Source organism: Numida meleagris, chromosome 20, assembly GCF_002078875.1.
Source record: "Numida meleagris isolate 19003 breed g44 Domestic line chromosome 20, NumMel1.0, whole genome shotgun sequence".
Classification (NCBI taxonomy): domain Eukaryota; kingdom Metazoa; phylum Chordata; class Aves; order Galliformes; family Numididae; genus Numida; species Numida meleagris.
The window spans coordinates 1,208,800-1,235,908 of NC_034428.1; the positions used below are offsets into that span (position 1 = coordinate 1,208,800).

General features: G+C 45.9%; 1 protein-coding gene and 1 long non-coding RNA gene across 9 annotated transcripts in view; one reads left to right on the forward strand and one right to left on the reverse strand.

Annotated features, from left to right (window-relative positions):
• The window catches only part of PRDM16 (PR/SET domain 16), a 338,929-nt gene that overhangs the window by 129,466 nt on the left and 182,354 nt on the right, over positions 1–27,109 (reverse strand). The window lies entirely within an intron of this gene.
• On the forward strand, positions 10,326–11,686 carry LOC110408644. The gene is made up of 3 exons (XR_002444465.1): positions 10,326–10,441; positions 10,531–10,612; positions 11,474–11,686. It is a non-coding gene; the product is annotated as an uncharacterized LOC110408644 (long non-coding RNA).

Here is a 27,109-nt window from a genome sequence, read left to right on the forward strand (position 1 = left end):
GGAAACGGAGCTTTTTTTCATCCAAAAAGAAAAAAAAAAAAAAAAAAAGGCAGGGGAGGGAAACAGATGAAGGGGAAAAGAAAAACACATTTGTCATCTAATACAAGGAGCTGAAGTATTTTGGGAACAGATTTGCCATCTCTCAATTAAACATGAGGCAGCATGACTGTGCTTTCATTGCGCAGTAGCTCCCACTATGATAACAAGCCCAACAACCGCCCCATTGTGGGCACGGCGAACCGAGTGGGACTCCCACGGTGCATGCTAATGGCTGACCTCTGCTGCACGGGGAAGCAGCACCCAGCACACCCAGCACGCCCAGCACACCCAGCACGCCCAGCACACCCAGCACAGCTCCCACTGCCCAGCAGAACACCGCCAGCAGCGCCGAGCAGCACGGCCCCGCGCTCTGCATCTCCTCTGCATCCTCAGAATGCACCTCCTGTACGGAGGGCACATCTCCTCCTCCTTTTTTTGTTGTTGTCTTCTTTTTTTTTTAATGCCTAATAAAGATTTTCCCGAGCTCACGCCTAAGCAGCCCAGCGGCAGGCTTCGCTAAAGAAGAGGATTTTGATTCATTTGCCAACTTTTTTTTTTTTTTCCTCTGGCCTTTTTGGAGCACAGAGGGCTGCCTGCTGCAGCCTACAAACGTTTCCTCTGCTAGAAAGTGCAACCCTCCTTACTCAAACATGTCACCAGAAACAAGCTTTCATAAGTATTATGTGCTCCATAATCCTGAACATACTTGTGGTTGCTGTAAATGTTTTCTCTCCTGGTATTAGCAAGTCAAATTATTTTCTCCTCTATGATTAGCCTCTTTTGCACTTAAGAAACAGGAATTCCAACCGAGATGAAAAGCAAAACTAGGTTTAGTGGAGCATGACCTGTGAAAAATTGCAAATGACACAAGTATAAAGACACCTCACTTCTGAGCACTGTTAATTCAGTCTCTGATATGGGATAATCAGGCCAGCTCTGATTAAATCTGAATTTACTCTGAAGCTGAGCCCAGATCTCACTCTGTGTTTCAGGAGTAGTCCTTAAGCGCAGGTAATCTCTCCCTTCTGCCTTTTCAGTCGCTACAATGAGTCTCCTCAGAGGGCTTAGGACAGAGAACATGACCACTTCTTCCCAACAGCTTCACTGAACGCATCGTGACCATTCCAGGAGCGAAACAGCTCCCAGCAGAAGTACCACCATCACCCATAGGGCAACACGCAAACAGAGGTACTGCAACGCACACAGCTTCATCCAGCAATGGAGCGATGCGTCGCAAAGCGAGAAGGATGGAGTTTGGCCCAGTTGAAGCCCGTGGGTATCGTGAGTTGGATTGTGTTGTGTCACAGTGATGCTTTTAATTGCTTAGAGTAACAGCTGGGAACAAGTCAGAGAGATCCGGTTCGAGGTGCGTATCTCAGAAGGGGCACTCAGAAGCACTCTCCTGTAGCACTCACTGTAGGAGCTCAGCTCTCAAGCACTAAGTCCTGCTCCGAAAGAGCTTCCCCAGATGTTAGCTAGATGTCACTAAAACATACAGCTGTGCGCGCAGATCTCCCCAGGCCACGGCTATTCCAGGAATCTCAGGCAGGTTCAGCAGCTGGGGTTTACTTCTGATCAGAGCTGATGCACCTGGGAGGAGCCCATCTGCTCGCACCGCTTCTGCACTACGAAACCTCCTGGATTTCTGCTCATCACGTTGCTGACAGTGCTACAGTCACAGCAGCATCTTCCATCCTGCCCTCAGGGCCATCTGTCCCCCCCAGCACTCCCCTCCATGCTGCTCCTGCTGTAACACGAGTGCTGAAATACGGGCAGGGCACATTTTGCAGCTCAGAAACCATCTCCAGTTGCACCGAGTTTCCCCACAACTTAACTTGAGTGTCACTTAATGGTGACAACCGTGCTGTCCTACATCTGCCCCTCTCCTAGTGGCAAGTGCTCCGGAATGTCTGGTTACGTGAAAAGCTCTACAGAAATACAACTTGACCTTATTGTTATTGTCATGAAACTAAAATTAGTCCTTCAAAGCTCACTAGCGAAATTACTCCGTAAAAAGAGCCATTGAAAGGTTGTTTCCACAGATAATCAGATATGGGCACAGGCTTAAAATCTGTGTGACACCAATGAGGTTCCCGCAACAATGCGGGTGCTGCTTCAGTGTTGGTGAGAGAGCTCATGAATAATCTATTTAGCAGCTGGAATGAAAGGAAAAAATGGAATGTTAAAGGAAATGTTGGTAAAAGGAACAATGTGCTAGATTTAGGGCGGGGGGGGGGTCTGGGGGGAGGGAGTATTTGTTTTTTTTAATATGCTTATTAATATCAGTATAGAATATACAGTTCTGCTACAGAAATACTCATTTATCTGAAGTGCCCCAGCATCTTGTTCACTCCAGCTGGGAAACCTGCAGCACACACCACGAGCTGCCTCCCGCAGCCAGCACGCTCTGCCCGCAGATCCACCGACCTTGAAGCAAACACAACCCCGGGCCCAGAGCTCCATTCCTTCTGCAGGCAGAACTCCCAGCGAGAGCAATGGGGATATTAAGAGCAAAGAGAACGCAGGGCTGAGCCCATAACACTTTTGTCATACTCCATGGCATTGTGCTGTTGGCTGACACACAGTGACTTTCCAGGCTGAAATTTGGCAGGCGGCTCCAGGACGGGATGCTCACAAAAGCAGCCCATTTCCACTTGCGTGTGAAATAACAGCGGGCTGAAGTCCACAGCGCTGCCAGGTCAGAGGATCCCTCTTGGAGAAGTGGTTTTATATTAATACAACATACATGTTAAAAAAAAAAATAAAAAAATCCAGGGATGCTGTCATTTTCTAAATGACAAGGAGAAGGATTACAGGTGCGTGCTGCATTCCTGCTTTGCTTCCGAACAGGAAAAAAATCCAGCTGCAGTGCTGTGTTAGAAAGAAGGGATGGGACATGTCACACCGCCAGGACACACGGCCGTGCACGTTTCTGACAGCGGGGTCTGTGCCCCTTTGCTGCACACTCAGCGTGTTCAGTCGGGAAAAAAACAACACCAAACATTTTTAGGACTGCTCCGTAGCCCAGTAGAGCTGGGAGGAATCACCAGCATCGCAGCCTAGCTCAGCTGGGAGGGCAAACACCTGCACTTGTGCATTGTGTGTGTGAGCTCTGCCAGGGCTTGCTGCCTCTCAGCACAGCGCTGCCCACCTGTAACCACGCGGGGCCGGGGGTGGGGAGCACCCAGCAGCACCCACCAGGCAGGGGCTCTGCGCAGCAAACCATCGCAGTGATCAGGTTGCCACCTGATGGCCGCAGCTGAAATACAATAGAAGATCGGAAAGCTCGTCCCCACCGCGTTATCTGCCTGCCCTGGGCGATGGGTCTCATCTCCGTGGGTCCGAGTGCTTTGCAGCTCTGTGCACCAGCACCCAGTGTGCGCTGCCCTGTGCAGGCTGTCCTCCTGCAGCTGCAAGCAGTGCGGAGCCAAGCAGCCCAGCTGCTCCATGCACAGCCCTGCCCACGACAGGCAGCATGCAGCCAGAGTGGCACACATATGGGCTGGGTCTGCACAGGCCTCGGGCGGCAGAGCAGCACTCCAAAAGGTTTTCCATGCAGCTCCAGGTGCCCCAGAGAGGAATGCAGGTTTTCCTTTCAGTGACCATTTAGAAACATCCCCCATTCGTTCCTGAAAACCCATGACCTTCACGAGCTGTTTGTGCTGGAAGACAACGGAGGAAGTAAAGACACACTGGTTGGGCCAACGTGCCATGGTACCAAAGAGACGCAGCAGAGAGATGCTCATTTTGGGAAGAGAAGCCTGGAAACATGTAACAGAGCCCTGACCCCATAACATTTCCACGCAGGTCTGCCACGCTCCCACACCAGCGCCTCGCAGCACCTGACCCATGCAAACAAGGTGATCCTCATGCACACACATAGAGGACTGCTTGCGGAATTCCCTACTTATTTACGCTGTTGAAATTAAGTCAGGAGGAGGTGCAAGTTTTACCACTTCTCTGGGTGAAACTTCAGAGAAGGGCAACTTAGAAACACATCTCCCAGGGGGGAGCTCTGTGGTCACTGTGCAATGGGTGCCCCCGCCTATTGCTCAGCCCCTTTGGGTTCTACCATTGCTGATCAGGGCAGAATACTCGTGCCTTCCCCAGTTTCATGTAGTAGCATGGGGGAACGCATTAAAAAACAATTTAGTCCTGGAGAATACCACGAACTGCAGAATTATTCAGAGAGGGAGACAGTGAGGGATGAGACAGGAGGGGACGGGATGAACGGGAAGGAAAAGTGCAGGGAGGAAACTCAACCACGTGCAACGTGACAGTGCCTTTTCCGTGGATAACGCATGCCCATTTTTCAGGTTTCACACCTGATGTCGGTTTCATCTTGATTGCAATGATACCTCTCAAAGCAGTTTGGGTTATTTTATGCAAAACAAGGAGAAAATAACTCGTGTCACAGGTGTAGGAACACACGGGGACTGAGCACAGAGCAGAAGAGTTAACTGGAAGGTTTTAATAAACACCCTACAAAACAGCCACTCAGCTGCAAGAAGAACAGGTATCAGAGGTCTGCAGTGCGCTGGGTTTGGGTTAAAATATCTATATAAGCATTTTCTGTTATTACGGGATTTCTGCTGGCAGAAATGGAGAATAAAGCTTGAAGCAGCATTTCAGCGTGTTCCTTACCACGCGTTTGCCTCTAGTGAAAGCAGTGGGGAAAGTGTCCAAGCTGCTCTCCGCTAAATGCCAGCATTATATTTCCAGTGAAAGTCGGTGCAAGCAGGCATCGCAAGGATTCCCACATCAGGTCCTTGTAGGATCAAACTCTTCAGAGGACGCCGTTGTCCGTGAGTGCACTTCACCTGATCCCTGCGTTCAATATTTTGCTTTATATTTGAACTTTAGATGACGTTTCTACAGACCCTGCTACGGTGAAAAATTAATTCAGTGCGTACTTGGATGGAGGACACAGTGGGCACTTGGAAGCCAAAAAAAGCTCTATTATCTCTTCATTAAAGCCGCCGGAAAAATATGAGCCTTTGGGATTTCTGTCCCTCAACTATTTACAACATAATAGCTCCAACGAAGCGTCGCAACAAACGTACACCGCACGACACATACACTTGTACCACACATTTGTGAAATGGGAATAATGTCATAAAACAGAAGTCTGGAGAGGAAGAGGTGAAAGAAGACGACAACGCTCCAAGTCGGGAGGAAAAATCCTAATTGCTTTGCTTATTTTTGCTTCAGAGTACCCCATGTTTTAAACCTATGAAAGTGTGGAAACGCTCCAGTTCGGCAGAGATTCTTTTGTTGGAAATGCAGCAAAGTAGAACTTTCAAAGCCATCGCGAGATAATCTCCCCACTGAGAGGAGCGGCACCTATTTAGAATAAATAAATAAATGCAGCAAGAGTAGCTCTCCAAAAACTAACAAATGGAGCCGGGCATTTCTCTCAGTCCTGGACGTCAAACCACAGAGCAGGAATAAAGCATTTGCAAGCCTCCAAAAGGAGACCTTGCAATTGGAATTCACATCTTTGCCAAGTGAAAGCTTTTCGGCTGTTGTCACCGTCTCATTGTCATTCCGCTCACTGTGGGTTCCCCCGGGTCCAGAACAGGACTCCCGGCATTATTAACATCGCAGATTAATAGCGGTGGGGAGAGACATTTTCACAAACATGCTAAATATTAATATTAATCGATAACAATTTCTATTTCCTAACGTGAGCCAGACAAACATACCCCGGGCGCGGGGGGGGGAGGGAGGGAGGGCGCAGCAAGGGAAGGGACGGTGTCAGCAGACTATGCGGAATAAAGGGAATCAGGGAATCAATGCGGGACGCAGGGCTGAGCCGTGAGGTGGGTGTCAAAAGCAGAGCTCTGTTGTCAGCGCCACCGGGGCACACATTTCAATGCCACAGCATCGGTTGGGTTTCCCATCCCCGGCCAAAAGCATTCCAGCGCAGCTCACCAATTTTATGTCGCGCTACGAACAGCAGAGCTCTGCAAAAACAGCGAGAAATGGCCTCGGACTGCTTTGACCACCCTGACAACACTGTGCCCTGCAAAGTGCTTTCCTCAACACTCGTCACACTGCTTATACGCATATATTTTAATTCAGATAGGCAAAAACAGACTGAATCTCTAGAGGGATATTTCAGGCCTTGTACTCAGCTTATTTTTCATCACCTACAACTTCTGATTTAATAAAAGAAAATCCTATAAGAACTTGTTGAGTTGTTCTAATGAATTAGCCAAGCAACGTTTTTAAAATTCAGTCTTTGGAAGTCTTTATCTCCCATCCTTTTAATTTCAAGCAGCAGCACACCAGAAGATGCACAACCCCACTGCGCCCAGTGGAGCAGATGCACCATGAGCATCCCATTACTGCATCCCAATGGAACATCCCATGGCTGCATCCCACTGGGAGCATCCCATGGCTAAAACTTGCTGCTGGCAGCTCCCCACCTTCAGTTGCTGCTCCTGATATTGTTCTTCAAAGCTCAGCTTTTCCTAATTAGAAGCAGTGGTTTGGTGACAGGGTCCTGCTGCTGCCCCGAGCCTGTGTTTAGGGCTGGATGCTTGTCAGGCTGCACTGAGTCCCTGCCTACGGGAGGCAGACACAGGGACACATTTCTCCATGGGAAATGTAAGGCAGGAGGCAATGAGCAATGGTTTCTGCTAAAAAAAATCATCTGGAAACAACTTTCATGCTTTCTACGGATTCCCCTCCAAAGCAGGAATTCCCCTCCTCTTTAGGAGCAGGAATTGCCCATTGATTTTCCATCACTGCAGTTATCATAACTTGATGATGAGCTCCATGGGGGGACAAACACTGCAACACTGAGCCCCAGGTGTGCACCTGGCCAAGGCACACCTCTGGACAAATCATCCAGCCAACTTCCAGCTCGTGCCTAACCCGCTGGAATTCAAGCACACAAGTACAGAAAATCAAGCAAAGCCTGACCTAGAGGTCTGCCAGGTACTTCCCACCTTCAGGCGGGGGAATCGAGCCCCTATGGGAACTTCCACTGAAGTCTGTCTCCAAAGTCACTTCCGACTGAGGAAGCGCTCCTACATTTTTCTCTAAAATTGAGGACGGGAACGATGGCAAGTTCCACCAATGGCAATGGGACGTCACAGCACGTGCAATCCTCCCCTGGCACTTTGTGACAAGTATTGCTATGCACGTCGGTTTTCTGGGCGCTTGCCGATGGGTTACAGGACGTGCCCAGGTTGCTGCTCAGCGGTGTCCAGCAACAGCTGATACATCTGGAGGAATCTCACCATCTCCAATGGAAATTCACCCGATTCCTGGCAACCCTTGCAGTAGTTTTAGCACCATTCAACTTCCCAGTCACACCAAGTATTCTTACGGCTCGGCTTGACAGATCCATCCATTAACATCATTATTTTTAAGCTGATTTCATTGGATTCCACTGTAAGAGGCAGTATGGGAGAACGTGGCAGCCCAGGAAGACGGGCATTGGCAGCGCCCATACCCACATACAGCGCACACCGCCCCACTGCCCTCTGCCCCTTCCCAAGGCAACCCTGGGTGCTGCACCCACCACCTGGCCCTATTTAAAGCCACTACATTATTCTAAAAAGGATTATTTATACTAAAAACGCTCCCGGGACTACTGTATTTGTATTTCAGGGCTGCTGCATCCCTTATTTCCTCACTGCTTTAATATAGCCCCAGGCCGAGCGGGTGAAATGACTTGCGATGCCACTGTAATTTTTATCAAGGCTTGTTCCTGGTAAAAAGCCTCTTTGTTTCAAAGAAATGTGATTTGGCCTTTTTCCTCCTCTGCTCTATTCCTTGGTTAATATACCACTTCCACCTGCCCTGGGGCAAAGAAAGGTATTCCATGGAATTGGTCAAATCTCACTGTTTTTCTTCTAAATCACAACTGGCTTTTTTTTTTCCTCGACCCTTGCTAAGCACTATCTAAGCTGACAGTCTGAACTTGAGATTTTATTTGTGCCTTAACTCTTCAGCTACCGCACGGCCGTGCTAAAGAGACGCATGTCAGGGCTGCTCAAGATGCAATGGCAAAAGACTGCAGTGTTTAGAGCAAGATGGGAAGGAGAAATCTGGCTCACGTATTTAGCACTGGGAGCAAGCTATGCCACCTCTGAAAGAGCGATGGCCAGCCATGTATTCCTTCAGTATAGATCCAAAAATAAATGCCTGCTGCCCAGCTGATAACTTTCAATCCGATTCACGTAGTCTTAAAAACACCTTTCAGTGATAATTACGGAGGAGTATATTAGAATATAATACACACAGAAAAAAATGTGTCATGAGCCATATGGGAATTCAGATGTGACATTGTGGAAGCACAGCAGCACAAGGCAAGCAAACCAGTGAGCCTTCCTGCCAGGGGAGGCAGCCAGCCTCCGGGAACCAGATCTGGAAAGGGGATCCAAAGCTTCATTTACATGGCTCAAATGCTCACGTGTGGATGAGGCAGTGACATTTTGCTGCACCACGTCGCTACCTGCAGAGCAAGGAACCGACCCCCGTGCAGCCTGGAGCTCGAGGGCTGCATCCCAAGTGAGCCAAGTGCTCCGCAGGCAGCACCTCTGGGGGAAGAAGTCCTCCTGAAGCCAAGCCCAACTGCCCTGTAGTTACACACCCCGGGCAGCTTGCCAGTGAGCGGGTGGCCAAGGAGCAGCTCTGCCACGTTGCAGAGTCCTGCCCATGTGAGGATGTCACCGTCCCATTGCCCCTCGCTCTCAGCCCCAGGGCCAGCACCCGCTGCCCATGCCCACGCTCACCCATCTCCAGCCCTCACCTCCATGTTATCACATCCACCTCTTTGTTTTCTCCCTCCCTTTCAATCGCAGACACAACTTTCACAAAGCCGGGGTGCACCCGAACAAACCTCTCTGGAGCACAAACAAATCCCCACCGCTCGCCACATCCCATCACAACCGTAATAAAGATGTTTATAGTTTGAACCATCAAATAAAGTGCTTAATTCCACCGAGCTTGTCCCCTCCACTCAGTCACTCCACAGCTTCATTTAGCAGGCCAGCGGTAAAAAAAATTCATTAATTTTTATTAACAGGGAGAGCCATTTGTTCCCTGTGACAATATTTGACTTGTCGAAATGATTTTCACCTCTGCCATGAGGTGCGCGCTCCCCACATACATCACCCGATTACTCCAGGAGCGGCCAGAGTTGCAGTCATTAGCCAGTGAATTAACGACAATCCACAGCGCTATTAATCACGCTGACAAAAGCGTTAGCTCGCTGCTGACCCGAGCACGGCTCTGGGACACGAGCAGAGGAGAGGAGAGCACAGCCACAGGGCTCGCAAAGAAAGGGCTGGTTTATTTATTTTATTTTTTTTAAGCTGCTGAGGCAGGGAGAAAAAGGGATAGGGAAGAAGAAATTGGATAGGAACGCTGGAGCGAAAACTGCACATGGAAAGTGAGGAAGGCACAAAGGTTGTAAGGGAGGAAGGAAAGGAGAAACATCAAGTCACCTCCTAAAACTCAGTGCTTCCATTAAGCACAAGGTATTAATTTCTGTCTAATTGTCCGGGTGGCTGCAGGAGCCCATTCCCTGGACTTCTGGTGGGATGCAGCAGCCTGGCTTTACGCCTGGCTTTAAGAGAGGACAGCGCAGGAGACAGTGAGAGCATCCCTGGCAGCAGAGCTGCTTGCCCACAGCTCTTTCCAAAGCCCTCTCCACTCTCCCTTTGACAATTCCCAGTGACCCCATCTCCTGGTGAATTCAGTGAATGCCCCCACCCTACTTCCCAGCTATTGGCATCTGGGAGCTGCTGGTTTCAGTCCGCGGAGCGCTGCCACGTGAGCCTGCAACAGTTGGAAAGGAGCTGTCACTGTAACACACGCTTTCTGGCGTACAGTCCCTACTATTTTGTTTTATCACGGCTTCTATTTCAGCTTTCTGAGGGCTGTGCAGAAAAACACTGTCGGCAGAAACAGCCAAAAAGGGAAATCTGAAGAAATGCAGTTCCTGTATGAACGGAGAGATCTACACGTGCACCGGGGCAAGGGAATAAGGGGGAAAAGAAGGAATCCTTGCAGCAGTTCTGCATGTTCCTGCTGTGTGGTACAAGCAGTGGTTAAGAACTGCATTCTTCCAGCCGTGCCCTGTCCCATCAATGCACAACTCCCACTGCAGCGGCCGCAACAGTGAGACCATTCAAAGTGATGGAGATAATAAAACCATGGCGAGAATTCCAAAAATCTGTTTTGAAAGTTTCTGCTGCTTTTCCCCCCCCCCACCCCGTTTGTGACCTAATAAGGGACAATAACAGTGAATTTTCAGAAGAGCTCAGTGGGTTCTCCCCCCATCGCCAAGGCTGTACCTCACCCTGCCCTCCCGCTTCCCTCACCCTCCACCCATCTTCCCCCCAAAACCCTTTTCTGAAAGCAGAGGAGCTGCTCGGAGCAGGTTGACGATGGTTTGCTTTTGCCGTACCCAATAATTTCAGAACCTGTTTCTTGTTACTCACTTTCACCGGTTTAATTCTCCTTTTGCAGTGAGGAATGTCAAGAGGAAAGCTGGGTTCGGAAATCCATGATTTCCTGTCAGTTAATTCATTTCAGCAAAACAGAAGGCAAGGTGATATTCCTGCTCAGCACTGCAGCTCCGATACAGTAATAGCCGGGGCTGTAAGGGATCCCATCTGCTGCCCTTCCCCGCACTGCTGACAGCCCAAGTGCCCACCTTGCGCCAATTTATACTCCTCCACCCCGAAGCCATTTTGTCCCATTTACAACTTCTAAGAATTTAGACATCAAAGCAGGAACAAGACCTGATGGAGGTGCAAACCATAACCCCGGCTCTGGGGCACGCAGCTCTCCCATGGGGACCCAGCAGAGCTTTCCTTGGTTGGGTGCCATCTCCTCGGGCACTGCTGCAGGAGCTGGGGGCAGTGCCCAGGGCTCCAGCTGCTGCCCCTCCATTCTCCACCTTTTCACATTGGTTACACTCTCCAGCATTGATTGTGACGATTTCCTTAAGTCTTGATAGCTGAATCCAGAAGGATTTCCTATACAACTCGGTACAACCCTAAGGCCTCCGCACGCAGAACCACACATGACACATCTCTTCGTCCCGTGTTACTTCACTCCTGCTAGAAATGCCTTTGGACCATGGTGGAGTGATTCACATTCCAGGCTGTCCCAAACCCCCCCCAGAACGCGAGGTCTCCTCTGCCCTGCCCTTGTACTGCCAGGCCACAGCACGCAACAGTCAACTGCACTTGAACAAGCTGTTTTTCTGCCTTTGAAGCTATTATTACAAAAAATATGTACGACAAAAACAATTTTCTATTTTGTTTCTGACTGGCCAGCAGTAGTCCCACGTTGTCTCAAATATCAACTATGACCGGAGGGAGCTTAAAGGCCTAAAAGAGGGAATGTTCTCCTGCTCACAACCAGGTGTCCAAATGACGGCTGCTTTTCACTCTTTATTTTTCAGGAAACAATGTGGCTGCTCTGAAAATACACCAATTAATATCAGCGTTTCATTTCTTAATGAGAACTAACTACAGCTACTGTCCTCTCAGACTGCTGATGAACTGCATCATCTGCATGGAAAAACAGAAACAACTAAACCCTTTTCCTACATCTCAAGAACACCCTTCGCCTCGCAGAGAACACTTCAAAAATAAATGCATGCTGTTATCGGTGGTATCTTTTCAGCATTAAATTAAGCTGCAGAGCGCCCATCCTAGCTCGGTGCTGAGCCCTTCCCTCTTCATTCCTTCCACTGCCATTCCCAGTCTGCCTTCCACTCACGAGTCCATCTCACACCTCACCCCAACGTATGCTTTTTTCCTGTGACTTTTTGTGTTTCCTCCTGCGTCACCCACTGTTTAATTCTGCAGTAGATTCGCAAAGCTGTATGCGTGGAAATTACTATAGAAAGTTCTCTTGAAATAAAATTTCAGAAAATTACTTTAGGCAGTGGTAAGTTCTTCCTAAAGCAGTTTCCTTGGAGGAAGCAGATGGCTGGCTTTGCAAAAGCCCATCTTCTCCTTTGCCTGGCGCAAGGTGTAGGCTCAGCGTCCCCAGCATCACCGCCCTTGTTCTACCCAGCAAGGAGACAGAAAGCAAAACTCCCTGTTAGCTCCTCTGCCTGAGGCCGGACTCGCAGCCACGCAGCTCCGAGGCAGCAGAGAAGTTGCTCCTCGCTGTTCATTTCTGCCAGCTCTCTGACATTGCTCAGCTCTTCCAACTGAACTCAGCTCCCTCATTTAACGGCAGCACCTCTGCGTTTCAGGTCTGTCTCTGGACCCTACACCTCCAACAAAGGGAGGAGAAAAAATGGGGAGGTTTGTGCACGGTAATTTCTTACAGCCGTGCGAGCAGGCTGCCGCTGCCCCATGAGGTAATGGAAGAAATTTTCTCCAACCAATTCCTGGATGTGATCCTTGCTATCCCCGATCACGAATGCCTTAGTTCCCAAAGCAAAAATTCATTTAAGGAGATGAATGCATAGGAAATCACAGCAGATTTTTTTTTTTCAAGGTTTTGAATTAATTGACAAAAAAGAAAAACAGAATAAAATAACTTTTAGATCGGCCCAAAAGGCTTAACTCAGTTCACAACGGAATCTGTTTTTCCAAATCTGGGACATCTCAGTGCTTTCATGCTCTCTAGTTTCCTTTTTTAAATTTGGGTCATTTCAGGTCAGAATTAAAAGTTTCAACTTTTCTGAAAGAAAACACGTTACAAATATATGTTCAAGTCTCTCTTTGGATATTCCACGATTTTCCATTTTTCCAATCAAAGCCTCTTTCCAAATTCTACCTCCCACGACTTTCCCCCCTTTTATAAATCAATCAGCTGTTACAAACACCACCGCCACCATTCCAACCCTGGACAGACGCTCTGCTTCAAGATAGCAATTTATCATCTCTCCTGGGACTCAGAATGCATCCAGGCATTTCCACAAGTGCAGCTGAACTGAGCTCCGGGCTCTGCGCTCGGCATCTCTGCCACTGCCCATGTCCAGCGGGCTCTTTCCATAGGCGCAGATGCAGAAATCTGGAGATCACAAAAGGGAAAATCTGGCGCTTAATGTTTTTTCCGTACCACTTTCTGGCTGCCTTATATCTTCTTCTGAAATGCATGGTGAATGAAAACATTAAATGTTTCACAGACTTTTTAACTTAGGGTCTTCATCCCCACATATTTTTCATATTACTCATATTCCCCTGCTTGAGTTAAACTCAAACAGGCCTGGAACAACTTCATTAACATAAAACCACATGATAATAGGAAACAGAGCCTTTTAATGGTTTATTTTCTTATTATCTTGTGATATATTTCATCTTCCCCCCCTTTGCAGATTGCTACTACATTCTGTTTTCACTCTGCTGGCTGGGTCGAGGCGAGCCCCGCTTGGCAGCAGGGAGCAATCACACACCGAACAGCAGATCCCATTAAGCCCAGGCACTTCCAAGCTCCCGAGCTGCAGAACACAACGTCACTACCTCAGGAGAGGGACCAGGGCCAAACATCCCGTGCCCTAAAACATCATCCGCGGGCAGACAGCGCTCACCCCACGCACAGAGCGCTCTTTGCTGGGAGCTCCGTGCCTGCTGCTATGAACGCAGCTCCTTGCTTGCACTGCTTCCTCTGCAGCTCGCTGCTTTGGATGTGAGGAATGCCATAGCAGCCGCTCCGTATCGGACCAAACCACCCCGCCTGGTGCAAGGACAACCATAAAGGCTTCGGCGAAAGACAGAAAAGCCCTGCACTCAGCTTTACCTTCACGTATAAGCATCCCGTGCTATGGTGTGACCTTGCCCACATAAGCCCTGTGCAATGTCACATATCATCCCTGTACAAAAATAAGTCCTTACCCTCTCAGTTTTGTAATAATTCATAGGCTTGGCTGGTCAGGGAGTACGACGAGGGAATCTCTTTTGCAATAACACATTTTCTTTTGTCCTAAGACCACAGTTTCAAAATTCTGGAGTTGCAACATTTCTATGAAGGTTAAAGGAATCTGAAGCTCATGAGAAATTGCATCTGTTTCAGGGTGGCTCTTCTGACTTATTTCCGTCATTCCTACTTGTAATAATGTAATAACAAACACAAATTCTTTATAGGATCTCTACCTTGAAACATTGGCGCTTATTTTCTTGCTTTTTTTTTGAGCACGTCTTATAGAGCTTCCCCAGCAGTTTATATGCCAAGGCATTGCTACAGCTTTCTTCCTATTTCGTACTCGATAACAAGCTCTAATTAATCAAAACATGCAAGGGAAGTGCATTATGCCCCACTACGAAGTACATTATCTAAGTATTCATTGACTATATTTAATCTGTTGCTGGAGAGGCTCGGCAGCAGCCTCAGACTCGTCTTGAAAAAGGAATGGCAATTTCTAGGATTCACATTCTATCATAGCTCAAAGTAGGTTCTGTGAATAAATGGGAGAAGGAAATCAGTGAGATATATTAGCACCACTATATATTTTTCATTTCCCTCTGTCTTTGCTTCCAAAAGAATATTGGTGATGAATTTGCAAATGGTTCTGGATTATGACAGAATTTTTTACCCTTCATTATTTATCCCCCCACTGAACACCTCTATTAGAGATTACAGTGACAAATGCATGAATAAAAGGCAAAGACAATATTTTAGCACTGCGGTGTAAATCTCCTTTTACGCATTATTAATTTAAAGAAATCCATTACAGCAAACAGCTCTGAGGGGAAGACAAGGTTACATCCGAACCGCTCTCGGCAGCTGGGGGTCAGTGGCAGACAGAGCCCCATGCACTGCCCAGTGGGGCCGAGCCCCACAGCTGCCGTTCTGGAAAACCCACTTTTCTCCCTCATTCTCCTCTTCATTTCTTTCTTCACTTCCATTTCACTCAGGTAAGTGGTGGCCAATGGCCCGGCCCAAGCTCTGCTCATCTTCAGACTGGTCACAGAAAGAAGGCCAGAGGTAATCGGATGTGGATGATTCTCCTGGTCCCTCCTCCCGCAGACCCTTATTCACCATGACCATGGGCCACCCCTCGTGGTGGCCCTACACTATCCAGTCTTCCTTATGGTACAGACCTCCACGCAGCCTTTCTCCAAATAAAAGCAACTCTTTCTACCCTCCTTCTTGTTTATTTTCCCTAAGACTGGCCTCAAATCTTGGGTGATCTCCTACAGCTCTGAGCTGAGCACGGCTCCGCACAGCATCTCCCTCCAGCAGAGCAAGAAGGGGAGGAAATGCTGCTCCTATCTAGAGGAAGGAAATAGGAAAACAGATGGAAAGCACTCAGAATTGGAACAAGTGCGTTTTAAACAATACAACAGGTCCCGTTTACTCCAAAATAACAGAACGCTACTGTGGAAATCTATATACAATCATGCCATCGACAACAAAGATAACGGGGAAATAATTCTGTGAACCTGAACTGAAAGTACTTTTTGTGAGAGATGCTAATCACCAGCCACAATCTCCATATAGCTCCCATCACGCAACACCAAGCCTTTGATTTCACTTGATTTATTTTTCTTAAACCTGGTAACAAAAGACTTCTTAGGACTAAAATACCCATAGCTTATGCCTACCAGAGGTTTGAAAAACACCACCCATCTGCGAGAATTAATTTATCACCACTTCACTTCTCATGCTGCTATGGACTGAATTCCCTGCAGTTCACCTACTCAACGCATCCAGTCTTGTTCTGTGTGTTTTCACTGATGGGCTCCTAAGAGATCACGGGTCGCTCTGGTTAAATCCAATCCTACACAAGGATCACAAGGATTTCATGGGAACACATATGCCCTCAGCTGCTGCTAAGGATGAGAAGCACTGGAAGGAGCACACAGCTTGCATGTCTAAAGACCAGAGATTTCTCTGCCCTTTTTGGCATCATCATGTGTTTAGGCACTTGAGTTGAGGCTCTGTGTTTGAAAACAGAGGTTTTAAGCGGACAGCCATTTATGCATTACCACAATACTGATAAGCACCCAGTTCTGTTCCCATTGTCCAGTCTTACAGGGATTACCAACAAACTCAGTCTGAAAGGTTCTTGTACTTTAGACCTTCATCCTTCCAAAGAGTAACCCCTCAGCACAGTAGGTGGAGATGTGGCACTGAGGAAAATGGTGAGTGGGCATGGTGAGGATGGGCTGGGGTTGGACTTGGTGATCTTGAAGATCTTTTCCAACCTTAATGATTCTATGATTCTATTTGAACTGTTTTGAACTATGTTGTCACCTGAGCCTCCTTTTTTTCCTCTCTACTTGGTGTTTTCTCCAACGTGCCTTGGTCTTCTGCTGAGGTTCTACATGATAAATTCATCTTTTTAATGCCCATAGAGAAATGGCCAATTTACTTGGTGAAAAGCAAGGGGAAAATAGTCAGATTCGGAATTCTTGCAAGTTACAAATGAACAAGCACAAAACATTTCATCCCTTGATAGCCAAAACGGCATCAGGACATAAATGCTTATCAAACACTATTTACTGCTTTAAAATTTCAAGAGCGATTTTAGATGTCCCAGGGTGTGCTAGCCCATTTGAAACATCCTACAGGAAATGTCTCTGTAGAATGCAACTACTTGTAGCTTTCTGAGAAATTGGCCTTCTTTAAGATGTTTAATATTGGAAACTTAAGCTCACTAGTTCTCTTTCAAAATGTAGACCATGGTTCATTGATTTCTTTCCTCCTGAACTGAGGATCCCAGTCAAGGGGGTTGAAAATAAGATACGTAATAGTAATTTTAAACCCCTAATTTGTTTGCCCTCCCCCATGCTCCCTATACCTTCACAATAAATCCTTTGAAAAAGTGGAAATGCTTTAGTGAAAAGACTGATGGGAAACGTTAAAAAATATCATGCAAGCAACATCAAGTTATCTCTGTTATTTTAGGCAAAACATATTTCCTGCTCTTTTCCCTTCAGACTCACTTAAAGTCTGCTGTAGAGCTCAGGCTTCAGACTCCGCTGTCAATCAGCGATTAGAGAGGTCACTCATATTGGGGTTTTACCAGCATACAAACCTCCTTCTGTAGAAGTAGCTTCACCTGTACAAAGCCCTTGTGTCGACACGGCGAGCACAGCACGCGGCTCGGTGCATGCCACGGCGTCCATGGGTGCAGCAGGTCTGTGAGCAGCCCGACCCATCTGCACGCAAAGCCCTGCAAAGCCCCCAGTCCCATCACTGCATCTCACAGGGCTGGCATTCCCAGTGTGCAGCAGGGAGGGCCGGGGACGGCCCTGGGGGAGTCCCTGACTTCACGGAGAAGGGATGCCTTCCTCTTCAGCAGGGGCTTCAGCTTTCAAAACATTAACCTTTCGTAAAATGCAATACCTGGCAGCCCCCAGTGTCACTTTCCCCAGCACAGATGTGCAAAGAACTGTCATGAGAACTATTGGAATAGACTGAAAATTATAAAAAAAATCACATAAATACTACCATAACCCATAACTAGAGTTGCTGAAAAAGGTTATTATTGCACCTCAGTGATCCTGTCCTAATAAAAAAGAAATTAGTCTGTTTAATAACAGTGCATAATGAAGACAGTAGAATAAAGCATGAGATAATTTGTCAGTGATTAGAAGGTCAATGGGTCAACTTATGAACAAGTGAGTTGCTTTACCTGAGGGTAGCCACTGCTGTAACACGAGAAAGGCCCTGCTTTGCCTCACCTATCTCACATGGGCACGTTATCGAAACGAAGCTGCAATTTATCAGCCGTGAGGGAGATGCAGCGACGTAACTACATGTCTACCAAGAGAACTTGGAATGCTCAAGTCTTGCTTGAAAGGCTTTTATAAAATACTTCTCCAAATGCAAATACTTCCCTCCCCCCCTTTTTTTTGGAAAGGCAAATACTGCATTTTCACCGCAAACTTGTTACAAGATGACTTCACTTCTGCTGAAATATTTTGTATCACGGTCATCTCAAACAGCAAAGCCTGCAGAAATAACAAAGTTTGGTTCGGTTTGCAGCACTTGCACCATTTACCTCTGATCCCATCCTCAGTCATTCAAGATCTATTAAACACAATGCCATGCTGAACAACCAGCTGCAATATCTGCTTCTTGAGAAACCAGTGCAGGTGAATTACAACCTGAGAAAGAATTAGAACGCTTCATTCACAAGTAGACAACGAAGACCATCTCTGGATCTTAGAAATGGCTGAAAGTTCACTCCCAACCTATTCAAACACGTATCTTTCTTCTTTATCGTTCTTGAGTAAAATAATAAATCCATGTAAATTATTCCATCTCTTCAAAAGGCTACAAGTATTGCCAGCCGCCCTCAGTGCACATACGCGCACACGTGCAGGGCCAGGTAAAGCATCTCTGTTTCATAGGATCAGGTTCCACTCAGCATCAAGGGACAGGCAGAAAAGCTCACTGAATTTGAATTGACAATAACATTGTGACTTGAGCTCCGAGGAATTCGCACCCCCCCACCCCGCAACCACCTTTTTTTTTTTTGCTTAAAATAATTAAATTGGATGAGGCAAGATACCTGATCAGTTAACTTTTCCATTCCTCCATTTCCAATGAAATAAAATCTAGCAACAAGTTTTTGCAAAAGATGGTGTTCTATGCCAGTGGGTCAGTGGCCAACTTAACCATAACAAATAATAGTCTAGTCTTTCAAAGTTTCAAAGATTTTTCTTTAAAGGGAAAAAAAAAAGGGAGAGACTGAGTGCTAGAAGACAGTTTTGGATTTCCTCTGCATTTGTACATTGCCAAGTCACTAGCACATGTTCCCTCTAGCTGGCTAACACATCCCTCCGGTGAACACGTGCAAACTGCAGCTTCAGACAGCCCCACTGCAACAAAGTCACTGACGTGAACTGCAACCACGTTAGCTTTGAAACTGGCATTTCTCAACAGCACAAAATTCAGGCAGCATCCAGACTGGCGGCGGCTTTCTGGGGTTTGCTGTTTGCTTTCCGCAACGAGAACGGCTCTGGTTGCAGAGGGGTTAAAATATTTCAGTTCTGAGTTAAGGAACAGTAAAAGTCTGAGTCCAGAGACACTTTTTCCTCCTTTCCGATGGTGATTGGCTTCCCCTGCACCTCTTTTGTTTTGAGAATTTTTGGAGTATGCAGACTTGTGTAATGCAGAGATTGCTTCCAATTTAATTTAGTTGTTTTGTCTTTTATCATAATGGAAATGAGCACAGGATCCTTCCCAGGCTTTCTGCCATGTAAAAGGATGCAGACTTCAGTCTGGTGGTTCCTCAGAATAATGGGGGAGGGGGAACAGGGTTTAGTGAGATGTCTCAGGGAGGGTAGAACAGCCGCTCCTGCCCCGCCAGCACGACCCAAAAACCCACTCTTGGAGTACATGACTTAATACACGCTTAAGTATCACACGTAACATGCTGCAGGCACGGTCCCACGGCAACCTGAAGAGCCTTCTAGAGCTCACTGCTGCTCAGGCCCCTTCCCATAAGCACACGGTGGGAGCAGGATGGGGCCCGGCGCTGCGGGAGAGGAGTTACCTGCACGGGCTGGTAAGCCAGCCAGCCCTTCAACAGGAGAATAACAAATAACGACTGTTGTCTTTTCACAGTATAAATATTTGCGCTAATAATCATTCGGGAGAAATATGCGAAGCTTTCAGGATTTACAAACATTTTTTTTCCAAATTCCTGGCGCTCCGCCAAGCACTTAGCAGAGAATACCGTGCTACCAAGCACAAATCAAACCGCAGATGCAAAAATGACAACCGTTTCTTTTTTTTTTTTTTTCCCTTTCCATTTCAGCTCCAGTCCAATGCTAATGCCCCTAATACCCTGCCTGCCAACACGGGCCCTGGGCACCAAGTCTGGGGCAGGGGCTTTGTGTGCATGGGGAGAGATGGGCTTCAACCTGAAAAGCAGAGAACTTCTGAGAAATGCTGCGCCAAGGGGATGGAAGGACGAAGCCAATATGGAGGAGGCGATGTATGACCACTTGTGACTGGTGAGCCTGTTCCTATTCTAACACACATTAGGCAAATTCATTGCTTCTGGCACCAAATGCAGCTTCAGGAGCAGAAGAGGAAGCCTTGCCCTCGTACTCGATCCTTGGAGACACAGCCTCATCAGAACAGGACAACCCCAAGCTCTAAGAAACAGCCAGAAATTCTAAGCCAGAAAGTTTTAAGTCAGAGCTGAACTGTGCTTGCAGAGCTGTGGAGACAAGTGCCAGTTGTTCCACAGAAAGCAGTATCTTCTTCATTGCTTTTTTTTTTTTTCAATAAGGCCATATTTCAAGAGAAATATGTAATTTTTTACAAAAAGGAACCACAAAGCAGATCTGCATTTCAAAACTACTTTATATTGTCATAAAAACCACCCCTACTGACTAACCTGAGAAATGCCAAGCAAACACGATGCAAGTCCCTGCTCACTGCAGGGAGTGGGACTGGGTGGCCATCAAGGCCCTTCCAACTCAACCCATCCTACGATTCCATGATTCTAAGTCCATTTCTAGCCAAGAATGACTATTTAAAGAAAGCTCAAAATATTAATTCAAGATATAACAGTACTTTCAATCCTATAACCCAGCATTTACACAAGAAGAATAACTGACAACAAGCCACGAGCATATTGAGTGGAGGAATTCTGCATAATTAGCACTGGCCCTAAGCTTTGCTAATAGCTCCAGGAAATCTGAAGCATGGGCTCTGCTGATCCCCACGCATTAGTGGCAGAACTGAAATTCACCATTGTTGCTCTCTGTGCAGAAGGATATGAAAGACAAATTATTACAAGCACTGTATTTTGACAGGGCCAACAGATGGGATTTTTTTGAGCTTGAAACTTCTGAGGAGAACTGTTGGGAAATTGGATGGACAGATTTCGATGCACGTTTGGTAACAGAAGCAGTTTCAGGAATCCCAGCTTCTATAAAGCTCCCTTGGTGCCCCAGTGTCAGGCCCCAGGCGGGATCCAGCAGCACGGAGCTGCTGCTATAGGGTTAAGAGGTGGAAAGGCGAGAGGAAGAAACCCACACGACACAACACAAACAAAGCCAAACCCTGCTCTGGTATTTGTCCACCTGCTTGGACTGCACAGGACTGTAGCAGAGCAAACAAAGCTCCATGATAGCAGCAGATAGCACAGTTCATGGTTAACTTCAAGTAGCGCAGAACACACCTCTGCAGAAATAGCAGCAGCTCCAACAACTTTAGAGGAAAAGCAAAGCCACACACCCTGCAGCCAGAGCAGCCCTGAGCTGCCTGTCCCTCCACGGCAGCCACAGACAAGCAAGCACCACTCAGTAAAAACAAGAAAGGCAACGAAAGCCGTGAGCCTCGACCTCGCTGCCTTGCACCAAGTGCACCCCGAGTCTGGGAACTGAGCATCACAGATGAGAAAGCTCCGGATAAAACGATACAGCAGGAAGGAGTCCAGAACAAACCTGCGAGAAACAGACACCACCAGTTCCTCCTGCAGCTCAGCTGCTCATTTATACAGCTTCAGAGAGCTGGAGCGGGCTGTGCATCTGAGATTATTCCTCTGCTTCAGATAGGTATCTCCAGAAGTGCATTTGGCAGCGGTCATAACCACAGAAATACAGTATTTACAGAGACAGCATTCATTAGAGCCTGTTCGTAACAGTGATACACGGGTATTAATAACAACTTTTTGATGGCAGTTTGGTGGGTTTGATCCTTTATTATGGCACATCCACAGAGACAAATCTTTCTACTCACACACAACCTTTTTTTTTTTTTAAGTCATCTTTAGTTCTAAATGGAAGACTATAAAATATCTTTATTAAAGTTTGGTCTTAGATTAGTAAGAGGGCAATAGCGCACTGTGGCTCTCAATCTAGCGCGCACATTTCCCCCCTAATGATAAAGCAGGGGAAAGCAATGTGATGGCTCTTTCTACCTTCCTGATTTATAACTGTCTATGACTATAGGTCAAATGAATGAAAAGCACCTGGGGAGCACGCTGCAGGAACAGGTCCGTGGTGCGACAGCAACCCTGGAGTGCAGGGGAGATGGCGAGTCCGGCTCACTCAGACAAATTAGATAATTAAATGGAAACAGGCTAGATAAATTGCACTTTCTTAATTGGGTTATCAAGAAACAATAGTGACTATGAATGACCTCACTGTCTGTGTAGTCTAACACTTCTCTCCATAGGAACTAGGAGGGAGTTATTTGTCTACGCTAGGGTTATTGTTGGCCTAGAAAATGAATACTTAAGAGCAACGTGGTGGTTTTTTTTTCTCTCACCAGAAGCCATTACCGATAAGGATCTGGGTCTGCTGATATGGAGGTGGGAGTGTGCATGGGATGCAGAGAAAAGACGGACTGCATGAGCCTTGCATTAAAACTAAATAGATCTTTTACCAAATTTAACCATGCGCAGCAGAGCATTGGTGCTCAACTCAGCTTTTCAGACCCACAAGTTTGCCATTGCTTCAGTTGTTCAGACCAGCTGGTTGTGTGCTAAAGAGACAAAACACTACAGTGCTTGGAAGGTACTATAGGGAGTGGAATGGAATGGAATGGAATGGAATGGAATGGAATGGAATGGAATGGAATGGAATGGAATGGAATGGAATGGAATGGAATGAGCCTGAGCATCAGTCACCCCTCATACAGCCAACACAGAGCCCACCACTTTAGGGTATATGGCTGAGTCCTCACAGCTCCACGAAGTCATAATGAGTATGGAAGTCAGCACCAGGAAAGAGGAGGACAAATTCTCAAACCCCGAGCCTGTAAAGCATCCACCTCTTCCAAGCCAGGCATGCACAATCCATGCTACAATTCCCCATTCTCCCTCCAGCTCTCAGATAACACAAAGGTTTGTTACTTACACCAACTACTAGATTCCAACAGGAAAAAATCATTAAGAAAAACTGCTTCATTGCCTGCATTACCAGGCTCTTTGGTCTGAAAACAGACCCAGGAGAACACTGTTCTACAAATGAGCAGATGTTGCAACTGGAGTCAACCAAATACTTAAAGACATCACTTCCTCAGTAAAATGCAAGTTGCATCTACTCCTTGCTACTGCATTGCTACAGAAAAGAGTTGAAAGCTATCTGAATACAGGCTGTATTTTATTTTTGAGTAATATCAAAATCTTGACACAACCTGTTGACCTATCACTCCACCATTCTCAAGCACTTTGCCAAAAATACAAAATAAAAACTCACATCTAGAACTCCACTGGAACAAACCACACTAAACAACTCGCATGCTTACTGCGCACAACAGAACGACCATGCACAGGGGTGGAAAATGAGACACATACTCTAAAAGAACATTTGAAAGTCAGAGCAAGCATTTGGCTTACGTTTAGAAATCTCTCTTGGCTCAACAAGCCCAAGGCTACATGCTGCATTGAAGCCCAGGCTTAACTTGGCCTTAGTTGTCTGTCTGCTGTATTTGGTTAAAATAGCTTTCATAGAGGTAATGAATTTATGATCTTACTTGTGCTCAGTTATTAACAACCTGAAATTGATTCTAATCCCACACACTCACACTTCCATTTACTTCTGTTCTCTGCTCACAATGCAGAAAGTTGCTGTACCTGACAACCTATGGTAACAGTGTGTTCTGGGATGCTTGCAGCTTGGTAGCATAAATTTTAAGCATTTCCTCAAAGACAGCGTTACCTAAAGCTACTTTAACTCACAGTTCCTATTAAGATACCACATTTTCTATTCTTATTTTTATTCAAAATGACAGGAAACCAAAAACATCAAGTGTAGGCTCTTTCTTTAAGCCTCCAAGACACTTAATGAAAAGCATACCCAGGGGCTGCACCCAAGAACACACTCAAGACTGGCTAACTACAAAAAGGCCACTGAAATTCTCCAGCTCCTTGCCTAGCAGGAGACACTGGCAAGTTTGGGTATGCTGTGACCAAACAAGACCCAAAAAATAATTCTGAGAAAAGGAAAGGAAGACACTTCCATTTCTACTGCACATTTTGTCCTAAGATCTTAAGGATGTCAGTGATGTCTACAGCCTCAGCAAAGCAGTGAAGTACTCATGTTCTATCTCTCTTTTTTTTTTTTTTTGTTAGCAGTACGCAACCTGTGGCACAGAGAAAATGAATCTAACAAAGTATCTGACCTCTTCTAGACAATGAATACTTGGAAGACAACTGAACAAAAGCAGTTATACGCTGGTTGGCCAGTTTAAGGTGGTCCTGTGATTTTTTTGTGAATCAGACAGTGCACAGCTGCGGTATTTTCCTGTCTTTAACTATTAAATATTAACAAGTTGGCTGAAAACTGAATGCTTTCAGAGAGGAAAGATGACAAACGTTTCCACCTTGAAAAATAGCAGAGATTTACTCTGTCAGATACAAGTTTCCTCAAGCCCCTCTGGATTCTGGCCGCCAACGTAGATCTGCTGCAAGGAACCTTCCTCTCCTTTAACTTTTCAGGAAATCCTTAAACAAGAAATGTCAATGGATTTTGCTTTATCCTTTCCCCTTCAAAACAAACCAAAATAAAACAAAACACTTGAGAAAAGATATATTAAATTAAGCATCTCTACAGGACACTCTACAAGACAAAGTGCAAGAAAGCAACTCTACCACCATGAAGTTTCACATGGCAAAGTCTTCTAATTTTATCTGGTTAAAATCAAGCATCCAAATAAATCTTTAATTATTTACAAATTTGCTTGTCCTGTGACTGGTCATTTGCACTGAATTCAAGCAGAGCAATAATTATGTTCAATTTTAGCTAAAGCTAGGCCATTTTTCTCCTTCTACACTTCTATTAATAAATTAATTACACAGTCCCACAGCAGCTGGCAGACAACTAAAATTTGCTTTTGAATTCACTCATTCAGCACCTTCTAAAAGGAATGAAGGCATGAACGTTACCTCAAAAGCAGTGCCAGTGATGGATAATTTGCTTCTACGTATTAGACCAATGCATATCGGTTCAGCGCAAAAATATCAGCTATCATGTGGGAGATTTACATGAACCTTCTGCAGTCCTGCTTTATAGTCAAGCAGGGGAGAGTTAATTATTTCTCCAGAATTTATCTTCTGAATGGATATTCACTCGCATGCTATTCACACTACTTTGCAATGAACTCTGCTCTTTCCTGCCTTCCTCCCAGGAAGTCGCAATCGAAGACAAAAGCCTGCAAATGATAGACAAGGGCAGAGGCCATGTCCAACTTTGATATCTTGTTGATAACGTATTGTACAATTAGATCAATTTGACAATTTCCATTATGGCTGATAAAATATTTATTGAGCCTTGGAGATGATGTCTGATCCCTGTGCCATTTGTTTCACTAATGGGGGAGATATTTACCAAATCAGTAAAAAGCATTCAAATTTCAGATCCTCATAGCCTCCCCAACATTAGATTTGCAAATTACTGGCTGAAACCATAAATTACAGCACAGCACAGCCAGGCTGATGCCAAGCTGACAAGGTAGGTAGATGGCTTGCGATGACATTGTTTCATAGAAGCATTAATCATAGCAGGAAAGAAAATACTCTCAAATTGGTCCATAAGTCTAAATATTAAGGAATGAGAAGCAGGTTGCTGGGAGATAGCTTTAGTTGGAGCTTGAAAATTAGGAAATGAAAAACCTTTTCTATTATTTAACAAATCATCTTAATAATGTTTTACGCTCAAGTGTCAGCAAGCAAAGGAAATTCCTATTCTTTCCCATTTGCTCTTTATCCTCATTGCTCTTTAATAGGAATATTAATAACGTGAGGATTGGTTCAGATGTAGCCCAAGCTGCATTGTTCTTCTGCTACAGCTTAACTAAAAAGGATAAATACCAACAGGAAATTTTAATTTCTATGTTTAAACCATTTGCTTTGTCAGCAACAAAAACAGGGGCTACAGCTCCTCTTCTGCTTTTGTGTTCAAGGTCAAGTGTACATTTACTTCTGCGCAGGCCAAACTTATTAAAACCCCACAAATCAGATAAACTGCAAAATCCAGCTTACCGTGAAACACTGACACAGCGGTTTGTAATCTCAGGAAAAAATATATGTGTGTATCACTGTTGATTAAATACAAACCCCGCTGATTAATTTAGAGAAAAACACCACCTTACAGGGATGATTATACAATGAACGGCTTAAAATGCTTCCCTGCTAATAGCATTGTCAAAAAGCAGAGCCTTACAGTACATTGACCGGGAGAGATTCATAGCACGGCATGACTGAAGTAAGTTGAAGGTGACATATTTGTCTAGCAGACATAATTAAAGCTATAATATCGGTGCTAGAGGTCAGAGTTGTGCAGTCCTAAGGCAAAAGCAGTTTGAAAGAAAAAGCTCTGAAATAAGGGAATGAAGAACGATGTTGGCCAAGAGTCTGACACCTCTCAAACTCAAATTGCAAAGGTTTGTCTCGGCAGGCCTGATGCTCACATTTTCCTTCTGTACACCAACCAAACCAGGTCACCCAGGGTTCAGAAGTGCCACCAGGAGCCACAGTGAGGCAGTTCAGTGCCTGGATGTCCAGCGCAGCTCAGCACTCCCTGATTACCCACATCTTGAGCTGTGCCTGCGTGGAGCTTGAGCACCACAACTCATCCCAGTGCCCAGAAAGCACGACAAGAAAAGGTCTCAATAGGCTGAACTACTGCGTAATGGTTTAAAGATGCTGTTCCACTAGCAGGCTTACTGTAAGTAAAATAGTAAGTCCATTTCTCCTCAAGTGTTTGCAATTCAAATAACCTTCTCTCGGTATCACCAAACTAACACAAAAAACGAGATGCCCCATGTTTTAGGACTCTGTACTTAGCAAAGTCTTTGTACAAGAGTTATACAAGCAACACATCTCAAAATAGGGGCTTTTGCTAAAACTGACATTTTGGAAGACCCACATCACCTGGAACACTGGACAGGACGAGACTTCTCAGTCTCTATGGTTCACACCATTGCTTGTTCCCACTGCTCCACAGATTTCACACCTTTTCTTTACTTTGACATCACTTTGGCTTTTCAGCTGTATCTCTCAGTGCAGCACATGTTTAATGTAACCTCTCTTGCAGAAGTATCCCACCAGCATGCATTTTAGCATTTTGACAAGAGATGGCATGGGGGGGGGGGGAATTCACCTCCGAGCTTTCAGGAAAGCCCTCGTTACCCTTGTAGATTTGTGTGTAGAATCAGAACTGGT